Source organism: Sus scrofa, chromosome Y (genome assembly GCF_054392235.1).
Source record: "Sus scrofa isolate SSC_HxYL_T2T_F1_AM1 chromosome Y, Sscrofa_HxYL_maternal_Yorkshire_Landrace_v2.0, whole genome shotgun sequence".
In the NCBI taxonomy this organism is placed as follows: Eukaryota; Metazoa; Chordata; class Mammalia; order Artiodactyla; family Suidae; genus Sus; species Sus scrofa.
The window spans coordinates 14519627-14533123 of NC_139402.1; the positions used below are offsets into that span (position 1 = coordinate 14519627).

General features: G+C 43.1%; 1 pseudogene; it reads left to right on the forward strand.

The window, feature by feature from the left end:
* The first annotated feature begins 700 nt into the window (after positions 1-700).
* Positions 701-10411, forward strand: LOC146394385 (endogenous retrovirus group PABLB member 1 Env polyprotein-like; annotated as a pseudogene).
* The last annotated feature ends 3086 nt before the right edge of the window (positions 10412-13497 follow it).

Here is a 13497-nt window from a genome sequence, read left to right on the forward strand (position 1 = left end):
AAAGCTCAAAAACTGGTCATGCAAGCTCCTGCACTAGGACTTCCTGATGTGACTAAAGACTTTAATTTGCTTGTCGTGAAAAGGAGAAAAGGAACAAGTGGCTTTGGGGGTCCTAACCCAGACTGTAAGGTCCTGGCAGAGACTGGTGGCCTACTTGTCTAAAAGACTGGACACCATGGCCTCGGGATAGCCCTCAGGCATCCAGACCATGGCTGTCATTAATGGTAAAAGAAGCTGAAAATCTGACCTTGGAATATATGATTCATGTTAAAGTTCCGCATTCTGTCCTGGCTTACTCACAGGGCCTGGAGCCAAATGGCTTTCATATCACGAGTCCTCCAATGCCAGGGACTATTGTGTGAAAATCTCCATGTTTGGATAGAACCTATTAACCCAGCCACTTTCCTCCTCTTGGGGTCAGGCCTGCCTGACCATGATTGTGAAGAAATTTTGGAGGAAAGTTAGGCCAGTTGGCCCAATCTTCAGGACCCTCCACTGACTGATGTGGAGGTAACATACAACACAGATGGTACCAGCTTTGTGGCTGAAGGGCGAAGACAATCAGGGTTTGCCCTCAAAACAAATAACAGAGGGAAATATAGCTGAGGCATTACAAATGGGATGGCCAGGGCAAGGAGCAGAGTTATGGGCCTTAATCCAAGCTCTATAACTGGCAAAAGGAAAGAAGACCAACGTTTACATGGACACTAGGTATGCATTTACTACTTTGCATGTTCATGGGGCAATCTATAAAGAAAGATATCTGTTAACACTGAGGGCAAAGGAATAAAAAATAACTAAGAAATCTGAATGCTCTTGGAAGCTGTTTGAGACTCAGAAAACGTGGCAGTAATGCACTGCAGAGGACACCAAGTAGGCTAGCCAGCAGAGGCCAAAGGAAACTGGCTGGCTGACAATCACCCAAGGAGAGAACTACACAGGAACCAAAGGTAACTAAGGTTCCAGTGATGCCTTCACTCCCAGCACAGCCTGTATGTAGTAATGAAGAGCTCGAATGGCTAAAACCTGAAAGGGGCATCCAGTGAGGTGATGGATGGTGAGTGTTGCCAGAAGGATGAATATCTGTGCCTTCCTCTCTGGCATTTAAAAGAGTACAAGATTTTTGTCAGTCAACCCACCTCAGTAAGACCAAGGCTTATGATATATTAACTAGGAATTGCATTGTTCCCCAGTAACCGCTCTGGGTGCTCAGGTCAACAATGTGTCACTTGCACTGAGAATAATGCAGCACCAAAGACTCAATTGCCTCCTGGAATTTACAAGTAAAAGGCACCCTCTTCTTGGAAAGTTTGGAAGTTGATTTTTCTGGAGTGACACCTTGCCAGGGCTATAAATATCTACTTGTCCTACCATGTACCTATTCAGGGTGGGTGGAGGTATACCTGGCAAGGACTGAAAAGGCAGGAGAAGTGGCTTGAGGTATATGGAGAGAGTTGTGCCCCTCATCATTGGATCTGACAATGGGACAGATTTTGTGGCAGAGATAATTCAACTTCTAAGTAAGCTATTGGGCATTAGATGGAAATTACAAGAAGCCTCTTAACCACATAGCTCAGGAACAATAAAAAGAAAAAATGAACAGAACAGTTAAAACAGCATTGGCCAAATTAACACATGAAACAGGACTGAGCTGCGTAGATCTTCTGCCAATAACACCTCAGGAAAATCAGAATGACATTGTGATTGCCCGACTATTCCCCTTATGAGATTCTGTTCAGGTGCCCTCCTCCTTTGAAAAGATATTTGAGAGGGGACCTCTTGGTCTCTAAGGAATTGGGTATGTCACAGCAGATGGACCAGTTGGGAAAGGCGATGGAAGAAATAACCAGCTTCACCCAGGAAAGGCTCCCTATCCTGCTGGGAGTGGGGGTTCACTCTTATAAGCCAGGAAATATGGTGTGGGTAAAATATTTAAAAAAAAACCATTCAACCTTTCTGGGCTGGTCCATACACTGTGGTACTAGACATCCCCGCTGCAATTAAGGTCAGAGGCATTCTTCCTTGGATTCAGCACACTAGCGTAAAGATTGCTGCTGACAAAGATGCCTTGAGGGAGGTAGAGAGAGAGATCCAGACTGACAACTGAGGCTCAGCCTTACAAAAAAAATAAAAAGGAGGAAAATGACTTCAGCTCAGAGCATTTTGTGGCTACTGGAGACAATCCTGCTCTGCTATGACATCTGAACAAAGCAATGACCCAGGACAATGTCTTCATGACATGGACCCATTCCCATGCAAACTATCTCAACCAATCCAGCTTCTGGGTATGTAGAGCCCTGCCAATGCCTGTAATGGATGGACTGCCTTGGTGGGTATCACCTTTCTGCCAGCGTGACTTGACCTTTTGTACCAGCAAAATTCTCATATTGCTAGTTTGAGTATGCATAATGTTACTTCCTAGTCTTGCTGTCAGGGTGCTACCTTTGACTCTACTGAGGGACAAAATGTTATCTTCAACTACACAACTGCTAGGGAAAGAGCCTTCCAGTATTATATGGCATATTATAGGACTGCCAAAAAAACTCAAAGGAACGCAGTAGGTATTTTGATCAATTTTATCAGATTTGGAATGAGTATATGTGGGTTGCCTCAGAAAAGTGATGATGAAAAGAATCAGCAACTATTTGTTGGGAGCAAAATGAACATAGAAGAGGATTTAATGATAATCTGATAAACCCAAAGGATTGAAAACATATGGGTTACTTACCACAGAACACTGCACCCACACTATTCCAGTGACTTATAACCCAGAGACAATCTCTCTATGACCAGGGACAGGCTGGAGAAATAATTCTGGAATCCATTGGATTACCCCCAATGGGACCCACTGGATATGTGCGACAAACTTGTGGCTGTGGTTGCCACCAGGATGGGAAAGAAGGTGTACTTCAGGATATGCTTTCACCCATGGAAATATTTTATCATCTCTAGATCAACCCCTTATTAATATCCCTTACTTGCATGCTTGTTGGGCATGATCTGTCTTTGCAATTCTGTAGGATTACTTGGCAGCTGTATGTGTCCCATCACCAGGAATGACAGATATCATGCTGAGGGTAGAAGTTTTAACTTACTTTACCAAGCAAGCTTTAATCGATGATGAAATGAAAGCTATAAAGGCATTTAATACTGAACAAGTCCTGATGAAAAAGGCTGTCCTTCAAAATGGAATGACACTAGACCTAACAGCTGCCCAAGAAGGGACATGTGCCATCATAAAAGCAGAATGTTTGTATATATTCCTGATCTTTCTGATAATGTAACTGTTGTGTTAAATGACATCAGGAATCAAGTTAGGGCAATGTCTAATAATAATTTTCCTCTGTGGACTTCTGTTTGGTCTTGGGTAAAAGGGGACTTGTGGAAAAATGTAATGCTTATCATATTTATTCCACTACTATTGCTATACCTTGGCCCTTGTAATTTTAACTGTGCTACTCAGCTTGATGCATCCCATCTAGGATTTATGTTCCAAGTCCACCCCTCGAGGTTCAGCATTTGCCAGTGACTGATGCACATCGAGGAAGATGAGCATCCAGAGGGGGAAATGTAGGGGTGTGGAAAAGGGAATAGGGAGCCTGACAAGAGTGAATACATCTCGCTGCCACCATCCATCTGGGTGAACTTAAGGGGACCCACATGAGGGCTCTGAGAAAAACAGAGTCATTAGGACTTGAGAAACTTTGAGTCTTGATTGTTCTCAAGTATTCAAAAAATAGCTAGATTGTTCTTGAGATTAATCATCAAAGTAACAATGTAAGACATTCTGCACAGCTATATATCTTTCTGTATACTGCACATAATTAAAAGTTAATATAGCATGTTAGACACATAAGCAAGAAATATAAATGTATCTCTCCCTTTCTGATTGGGGTCTATGATTGGAAATTATTTGGTGTTAGTAAAACTGTTCTCCATCTTCAATTGTACTCTGAGGTGATTTCTGGAAATTCTACAACAGTGCAGGTAATTAGATCAATTAGCCTGCAAAAATCAATAAACAAACCAAAAAAAAAAAAAAGGATAGAAGATACTGCAAGAAGATCTGAGGTGCAACAAATATGAATGGAAGACATCTTTGCAAGTAGTGGGTCAGAGAGATAACATCCAAATGAATCAATTATAATGTCAGAAAATAGATACAATGAGCATTTGAAAAGGAAGAGATTAAAAAAAGGACACTATAGGCACCCTGTTGAGAAAAGAAGAGGGAATAATAAAGCATATATATATCTAAATATCAAGTAATAAAAGGGAGGAAATATAGTGATCATTTGCAGATCATGTAATTACCCTCCCAAAGTTGTAAAAAAAAGTCCTTTCCAAATAATCCATGCTAAGGATGAATGTGAGCAAAAGAAGAATCTTACAACAGTAGGTTCATCAAATTATGATGATAATGATGGTCATGAGAGCATAATGGACCTTAAGCAAATAATTATAGAGAAGACATGTATCCTGGGCTTAAGAGGAGAGATATGAGAAATGAAACCCATTCTTCCCCAAGCCATCTATACATCAAATGCAATATGAATGCAGATTGCATCTTTCTGACCACCACACTCACTCCCTACTCCTCAGAAAATGTAAGCTGTCCTCTCAAGTTTAGGTTTGGAAAGCACTTATGGAATCGTGAACATAGAGAAAAATCTTGGAGTTTAGAAGTGGGCTTTCAATAGTCTAAAATGTAGCATGTCAAGCTAAAGAGAGGCCCAGAGTAAAAGGGCCTTCAGGCAAGTGTACTTGTTTGTCCTCACATAGCCTATGCCCCATATTTCTGAATAACTCAGAAAATGGTCCACTGTTGCCACTTAAAATCACTGTATTTATGTGGACTCAACCACTGTTAAATACTTTGGTCTATGCAGAGTGTCATCTAAAAAATTACACAACCTGAAAGTTGAGAGTTATGTATGATTTGGGGTGAAATTAGGACTTAGACCCAGGAGACAGCATCTCAAGTCACCCTGAGAAACAGCTCTGAGGTGGTGAGGGGGGAGCCAGGATCTATAGGAGTTTTTGGAAGAAAGGGCAGGTAGCAGGAATCAAAGAGCCCTGGGCTCACTGAAGCCATTCCTTTGATATGCACCTCAGCTAAGATGATCAATATCCTGAGATTTGATAGCCTGAAAGGCCCACTGGCTCTCAGCTCACTTGGAGGTGACTGAATTCACAGATGACTGGGACATTCTTTATTCTTACCTGCAGATGGGCTGAAATACCACCCAAAGGAGGGAAGGGGAAATATCAGAATATGATAAAGGTTAGGGGTGGTGCATGAAGCACACATACATTTTATAAATTTTGTTGCTGCTCTGCTGAAGGAGACTAGCAAGGAGCAGACATCAGCATTAAAGATTTTAGTGTTTTCTAGATATGAGGAGATGCAAGAATTGGGCACATAAAAGCTCCTAAAAATATCTGATTGTCTGAAAAGCCTGTTCTTCCAGGTTTCCTAGAGCACAGAGTGCCTCACTCCCAGTCTCCACCCTGAACTCCCTTCAGGGAGTTGTAGTGGCTCCTGTTTTACTCCATGTACAGCCTGAAGGCAAGTGCCAAACTTCAGTTCACAAGGGAGAGAATGAGAAAAATTAGAAGTGGCTGATTACTTGTTTATTTGCTGCTCCATGGGTTTAGAGTACAGGAAAAGTGATTTTGCCCTCACCCTGAAACTTCCTGAGCCTGGTACTGAAATGAGGATCTCTACACCTGTCACTGTGTCATCACTACCCTGGTCTCCTCTTTTCACCTTGCTAAGTTACTACTTCTCTTGTAGAATCCCATTCCCATCCACATTCTGTCTGCGAGTTAAATTTTACATGTATTGGATAAATATATCTGAAGACAACATTTCCACCCAATTTAGGAAAGCTTCCCACAACTAAGATAAAGAAAACCCCTGTACAACAATGCTAACTCTTAAAGAGATGCAGAGACCAAAATAAATTTATTCTTCATATGGGTAAGTACATAAAACATACTATATGCATCTTTTCAGGATAAAACTCTTCACTCTCTCCTATGATTATGATTCATGGTGTGATTTGCAATTTGGATCTAGGAGTCAACTGAATTAGGCCATCTTCCCCTGATATCCACAAAGGTGCCTTCTTTCATATATGATCCTGCCATTCTAGCACCCCAAAATTCTCAGCCACAATTTAATGAGAATTTTTTACCTCTTAACATGAACTACTATTTTTTCACATATACTAAACATTGTACCAATAAATCCCCCACAAAGTCTGCATTTGGAAATCTACGGAAATGTCTTGAAAAGTAGAGATATCTTTAACATTTTCCAAAAAAATTGGAAAAAAAACAACTGTCAAATTTCATGAAGCTACCTTCCATGGTGTATGTTATATCATCACAAAATATTTAATGAAAAGAAATTTTATTACCTTTTGTTAATAAGCAGCATTCTGAATTAAGAACTGCATTACAGGAGTTCCCGTCATGGCGCAGTGGTTAATGAATCTGACTAGGAACCATGACGTTGCGGGTTCGGTCCCTGCCCTTGCTCAGTGGGTTAAATATCTGGCATTGCCGTGATCTGTGGTGTAGGTTGCAGACACGGCTCAGATCCCGTGTTGTTGTGGCTCTGGCGTAGACCAGTGGCTACAGCTTCAATTCGACCCCTAGCCTGGGATCCTCCATATGCCGCGGGAGCGGCCCAAAGAAATAGCAAAAAGACAAAAAAAAAAAAAAAAAAGAACTGCTTTACACTAAGACATACTGCCAAATTTGACACTCTTTCTAGTTGTGAAAAAAATGCCTCCTAAAATGTGATAAATATAGAATGCATTATGTATTTCTTGAACACATATTAAATATTATTTACCAAGGTCATAACAGTAATCCAGTCACACCTTTATTTTAACACTTCTTTCAGCCGAGAACCAACAAAAGTTCTTACCGAAAATGAAGTCTCATCTTGCAAAGGAGAAACCTGTTTCTCAATATTAAGACTGTTTCACAAAATCTAGGTCCTATTTTATATTTATACTCCTATGTTCATAGATTCTTATGCAATGATATTCAGAGAGCCAGATGAAACCACCCAACTGCCCACCCCGTTATCATTTCCAACCAGGAATGGACTGTCTGGAACAATGATGGCCCTGACTACATTTGACTTAACCTTCAGCACACAATCTATGTTGCAACATTCTCACCCTCTCCCCCTACCCCTGCATGATGATATCTAGGAACGTACTCACCCTTTCCTCCTATGACTCCTATGTAGCCGGATGCTAAGTCTGACACTGGTTACTTCAGGCACAAGCCCCTATAAAACCTACCACCCCATAATGATATGAAGGCCTCACTTTCTCTCAGATCCCCTGGCCATTTGCTGGTCAACAAGCATATGTGAAACCTCAGTGCTCCTGACTCTTTGCCTTTGTTATTTCCGCTCCAACACCCCACAGTCTCCTTCCTTTATATTCTAAAAAATATAAAAAAGATTATTAATCCTTATTGTTTTTTTAAGATATTCTGTGGCTCCTTCAACAATAGCAATTTTCCTTTTACCCATATATAAATAAATTTTACATATAAACTCTCTTGTTATGATTTATCTCCCAATTGTTAGGTTTTCCCTAATGATAGAGGCCCTAAGTTCACTCAAAATCTTTACTTCATGAATATTTACCATATAGTTACAGACATATTAAAAGAATCATATATGCTGTGCTAATATGACTATGAAAATGGCAGGTTCTCCTCAGGATGAAGACATACCCCCATAGCCCAAATATAGGGCTGTTCACCATGCAGATGTGCTATGGACACCCTCTCTGAGAACTGAATGCTCAAGTTGGACAGCAAGAAACAGTGGCCTGAGGAAAACAACTGCCTGCATAGGTTAATCTCCTATGGGGATTACCTGCTCTCTGTCATGGGACTCAACCACCTACACCTCCCTTGACCTTCCCCTCCTCTTTCTTCATTGTTCCCATCAAAGTTCCTGCCATGAACTCCTACCACAGATTCCTGCCACAGATCCTTTATAAGCCTGGAATCTCCTCACAGTCAAGGCTGGTGCCCTCCTGAGCCATTAATAAATCTCTCCTGTTTATCAAATGCCCTTGCCCACTCCTCCCTCAGCAAAATTCACATATGGTGCTAAAACCCAAGAGGGAATGGTGAGGGAATGGGAAGATCAGTGGTGCTCAAAACTCCTGGGTTTGAAACCCAGAGAGCAGCAGGCAGGGGCAGTTCTTCCTGGCTTAACCTCTGGACCCCACTGAGGTTTGGGTCCCTGATCCAGGCACCTCTAAACAAATCCTCTCCTGCTCAAGCAGGGAGGAACCCCTAATGGGGAATTCCACCTTTCCATGACTGACTCTGCATCCAACACTTGACTTCTTATACTTGGGTGAGTAATTGCCACTTTTCTGGGTCTCCTGTCAGCATGGCTCTTGGGCCCCAGTTCCTCTGGCACATCAGAGTACAACCTTCTGCAACAAAGCATCACACTAGGTCTGTAGAATGCATAGACACTTGGCCCCATCCCTCTCATCTGGGGACATCCACATCAGAGCAAAACCGCTCTCTCTGTCCCTCAGCATCCACTATCCAGACTTTAGAGACAATCAGCCTAATAAGCAGCTTTGGGAGTTGGCCCTTTCCTTACCCCACATCCTCTCTTAGTCTTCATCATGTGGAATATGCCCTCCACTCCTCCACAGAACACACCTCTTGGCTGCCTCTTCTGAAATTCAGAATCTCCCCAAAAGGAGATGTTAGGTCCAAGCAATTTTAATTCTTTTTAACTCAGCATGCACAGGATATACATTTCATAATGGCTCTCCATGGACCCAAAAGCCCACTTTCAGGTTTTTATGTAATGATATTTGTTTCCATTATAGCTGGTTCACTGTGGTCTGTCAATTTTCTTCTTCATCGCTGTACAGCATGGTGACCAGTTATACATACATGTATATATACTTTTATCTCACATTAACATGCTCTATCATAAGTGACTAGGCAAAATTCCCAGTGATACACAGCAGGATCTCATTACTAATCAATTCCAAAAGCAATAGTATGCATCTATTAACACCAAGCTCCTCATCCATCCTACTCCCTCCCCGTCCCACTCCCCCTTGGCAACCACAAGTCTACCTTCAATTTCAATGTCTTCAGTGACCTCAATAACTTTTGTCCCTGTAATGACAAGTGGTATGAAATTCCCTATGCTCAGGCAGTCTTTACCCTCAGCTCACACCCCTCTCTCTGTTCTTCTTGCTCCACATTTCAAATTCTTCTCCATCATGCATGTCATATTCCCTCTCATTCTGACAGCTCCTGCTTTGATTCTGCAGATCATTATTCTCCCCAATACAAATATCTCCATGCCTCCAGCTCTCCCACCAACTCAAAATCCTCCTCCCCCCACCAAACTTTCATCAGCTTCTCCCAATCCTAAACCAGATACAGACCCCAATTTCTCTCCTCCTCGTACACATTCATGGGTCCAAATTCCTGCCTCCCAAAACACCTCCCAACTAGCTCATTTTGTCCCATTAGGGGATACTGCAGGAACTGAAGGGATTGTCTGGGTCCATGTCCCTAATTCCTTGTCCAATCCCTCTTAAGTTGTAAAAAAGATTAGACTCCTTCTCTTCTGACCCCTCCACCTATGTTAGGAATTTGACCAAATCACTCAGTCCCATGACCTTACCTTCAATGATGTTGATATCACCTTATCCTACATCCTCTACCCCAAGGAAAAGGAAAGGGCCTGGTTGGCCACTCAGGCCCACACAGATGACCTCCACTGGCAAAATAAGACCCAAAGAGTGAGGGCAATACCAGTCCTGAGACAGGCTCCAAACAGACTCTCTGGTCGATTCCCCAGGCTTCAAACTGCAGAGTCACTTGGTAAATTGTCTCAGAGCAGGACTCTGGGAAGCAGCTCTTATCTACCAAGGAAAGAAAGAAAACAAAAAGAAATTAGCCAAGGCCCTCATGAAAATCCTGCCTTACTTCTTTCTTTATTAACAGAGGCACTCCAAATATACACAAAGTTAAACTTTTCCTGTTAGGAAGAAATATTTTCTTAAATCTTCCCTTCATCTCTGTGTCTGCACCTGACATAAGGCACAGATTACAAAAGTGGGAGGATTGCCCTCAAACCCCTCAGCAGGATGTCTTCACCCTCCCCTTCAAGTTCTTTAATAATCAGGATAAAGAGGCTGAGAGCCAACACTTAAAAAGAGATCAGGGTAAATACGAAATGCTGGCAATGGCCACTCATGGCTCCCACAAATACAGGCTCCCTCAGCTGGACAATGGCTCCAAGACACTCCAGGCCCATGCTGCAGGTGTGACAAGAGAGGCCACTCGAAACCTCTCAGGGGAGGGCCACGTGCCTCCCTGAATAAACACCAGAAGCATCAAACTTTGACAGGCCAAGCCACTTTGTTATGATCACAGAAGACTGAGGGTCTATCAGCTCTGGAAACAGCTGGACCCCTCTGGAACCCACAACTACCACTCCATTGGAGAAGCAGGTAATGCTGCTGGTTGGAGGTAAGTTTTCTTTTTTAACTAGGGGCCACTTATTCATTACGACCTGAATTAACAGGTCACAAACACCCCTCTCATGTCTCTATTTTGCATGTTGGTGGTCTAATCTCCAAACTCTTATCAACACCCCCTCTAAACTGCACCTCTTCAGGAATACCCTTTAGCTGTTCTTTCCTGATATTAACCAGGTGTCCAGTCCCAATTCTTGGCAGAGACATTTTACCTAAAATCAGAGCCTCCTTCACACTTCTCATTCCTTTCTCTCTTGCCGAGCCCTCTCTCCTCCTCACCCTTGCTCACACAGAACATGATAAGCTACCTCTCCCAGCCTCCATTCTTTTGCCATGGGTGTGGGACACCTCCACCCATTCCATAGCTCAGCAGCATGCTCCCATTCAAACTGAGTTAAAAGAATGGTTCACAACCCCCTGAAAACCACAATACAGGCCCCTGAGGGAAGTTGCTAATGGAATCTTAGGCATAACCAGGATTCAGGTTCCCCATCCCATGTCTGATCCATACACTAAACTAATCCAGACCCTGGGGCCAGTGAAGGACACGCCATTCTTGCAGTCCATTTTATAAACCAGGCTTCTCCTGACAGAAAAAAATATACAAATATTAGGACAGGGCCCACAAACTCCATGCCTGCACTTACATGACATGGAACTTTAAGATGCAGGAAAGAGGCTTGTAAGTACTGAGGGAAATGTTTTCTTCCCTTATGGAAACAAAGTCATCCCAGGAGGAATTTGCCTGTGTCTTCAAGATGCAGTTGTTCTACCTGGACTTCTGGAAGCCTTAGCTCCACCATCTTTTTGGAATTGAAATTTCAGGAATAAGGGTACGTGGTGAAAGTTGATTCTCAAGGACAAAGAGAAATGCTATATTTTTTACAAACTTTGTTAAAAAGGGGTTTGGGGGGGCGTATCAAGATGGCAGAGGAGTAAGGGGTTCTGCACACCCTTACCCACAAACACATCAAAAAAATCTAAAAACACATCTACATGTAAAACTACTGGCACAGGTCATCAACTGAATGCTAGCAGAAGAACTGAAACCTCCAAAAAGGGCAAGAAACTCTTGGCATCACTGGGTAGAACAGAAGGAAAAAGAGAGAGAAAAGGAATCAGGACAAGACTAGCATCCCCAAGAGGGGGCTCTGAATGAGAAAAGAAATTCACCTCTTGAGAAGCCACCTAACTGACAAAAGTTCAGCTGAGACAGCAGGACCTCAAAGTGGCCAAGGAAAACATAGGAGCTGGACTGAGAACAGAAAAGCAGGGTGAGAGCCACACAGATCATCTGAACCAATGGCCTAGACCCCACAGACTGAGAGGCTTAGGTGGGGGCTGGAGACTCAGGCTCTGAAAGTGGAAGGGACAGACTGCAGTGGATGTATCAGAGGCCAGAAGGATATGTGGCTGGTCACCACTGGAGACTTGTGAGTGGACTCCACCAGCGACCCCACTCACCACAGGAGGTGCCAAAAAAAGAGGGCATTGCAACCAAGCACCATATGCTCTTGCTCTCACTCCTCTGGGAACACACCCATCCTGAAGCTGTGACTTCCAAATGCTCTGGGTGGCCCCCAGACACTCGGTCACTGTCCCTTCCCAAGACCCTACAATCAGGAGCAACTAGTGCAGCACCTCATACGTGGGCTAATTGGGACAGGGTGCTTCTTAGCCCAGGTCTGCAGGCAGCAGGTGGAAAACCACCACAGTTATCCCTGATTCCAGAGATGAGCATGGCCCATTACCATTGGAAATATCTGAACAAAAATCACTTGTAGTCCCATTCACCTACAGGGCACCACACAGGAGGGTGACTGAATGCCAAATGTTGGTGCTCTCACACACCCAGGAACACACCTGCCTTGATGTTGCCACTGTCAAATGTTCTGGGCAGTACCCACATGCCTGATCTCTGTCACATCCCAGGATCCTGCAACTAGGAGCACACTTTTCAACACCTCCTATGTGGGATAAGTGAGACAGGTTTCTTCATGCATGCTCTACATGTGGCAGGGCCAAACCACTGCAGTTATCACTGACTCTAGAGATGGCCACTGCTCCCAATAGGCATCCCTGAACAGGGACCACCTGTGGTTCCAATCACCTCAGAGGAGGGCATTGCAATCAAACAAAAGCTGTGGTCACTCTCACTCCCCTGGGAACTCACACACCCTTCTGTTGCTACTACCAAATGCTCTGGTCACCTTGAAGATCTGCCCAGAACTTATTACAACTTTGCAGGGCCCTGCAGCTAGGAATAGCCTGTGCAAACTTCCTGCAGGTCCTTAATGCCATTGCCAAAAAGGCAATGATTGCTGGCCCTACCCATTGCCTCCTCCTCCCTGAAAACACACTGAGCATCCTGGAGAAAACAGTCTGCTCACACCAAAGAAATAATATTCAAACTCCCACACCAAAAATAAATAGTAACCCCCCCAAAATACAAAGGGGTGCTCTTGCATAGATGTAGCCATACAGGACAAAAGTTTGGCTTCCCCAAACTCACAGAAAAAGAGAAACATGAGCAAGACGAAGAAGCACAGAAACCATGCCCAATTAAAGGAGCAGGATAATTCACCTAAAGCAGTCAACAATTAAACAGACCTCTACAGTCTGACAGACATTGAGATCAGAAGGCAGATAGTGAACATACTGAAGGAATTAAGAGTGGATGTGAAGAGCAATGCAGATTCCTTTAGAAAGGAACTAGAAAACATAAGGAGAAGCCATGAAAAACAAGAAATTTATTTGCAGAAATACAAACTGACCTTAAGGCAATAAAGCAGAATGAATAATGCACAGGAATGATTTAGTGATGTGAAGAGAACATAATGTAATTCTTCCAAAGAGACAGCAGACACAAAACCAAATGAAGAAACATAAAAGCAATATGAGACCTATGGGGCAATATAAAGTGAGT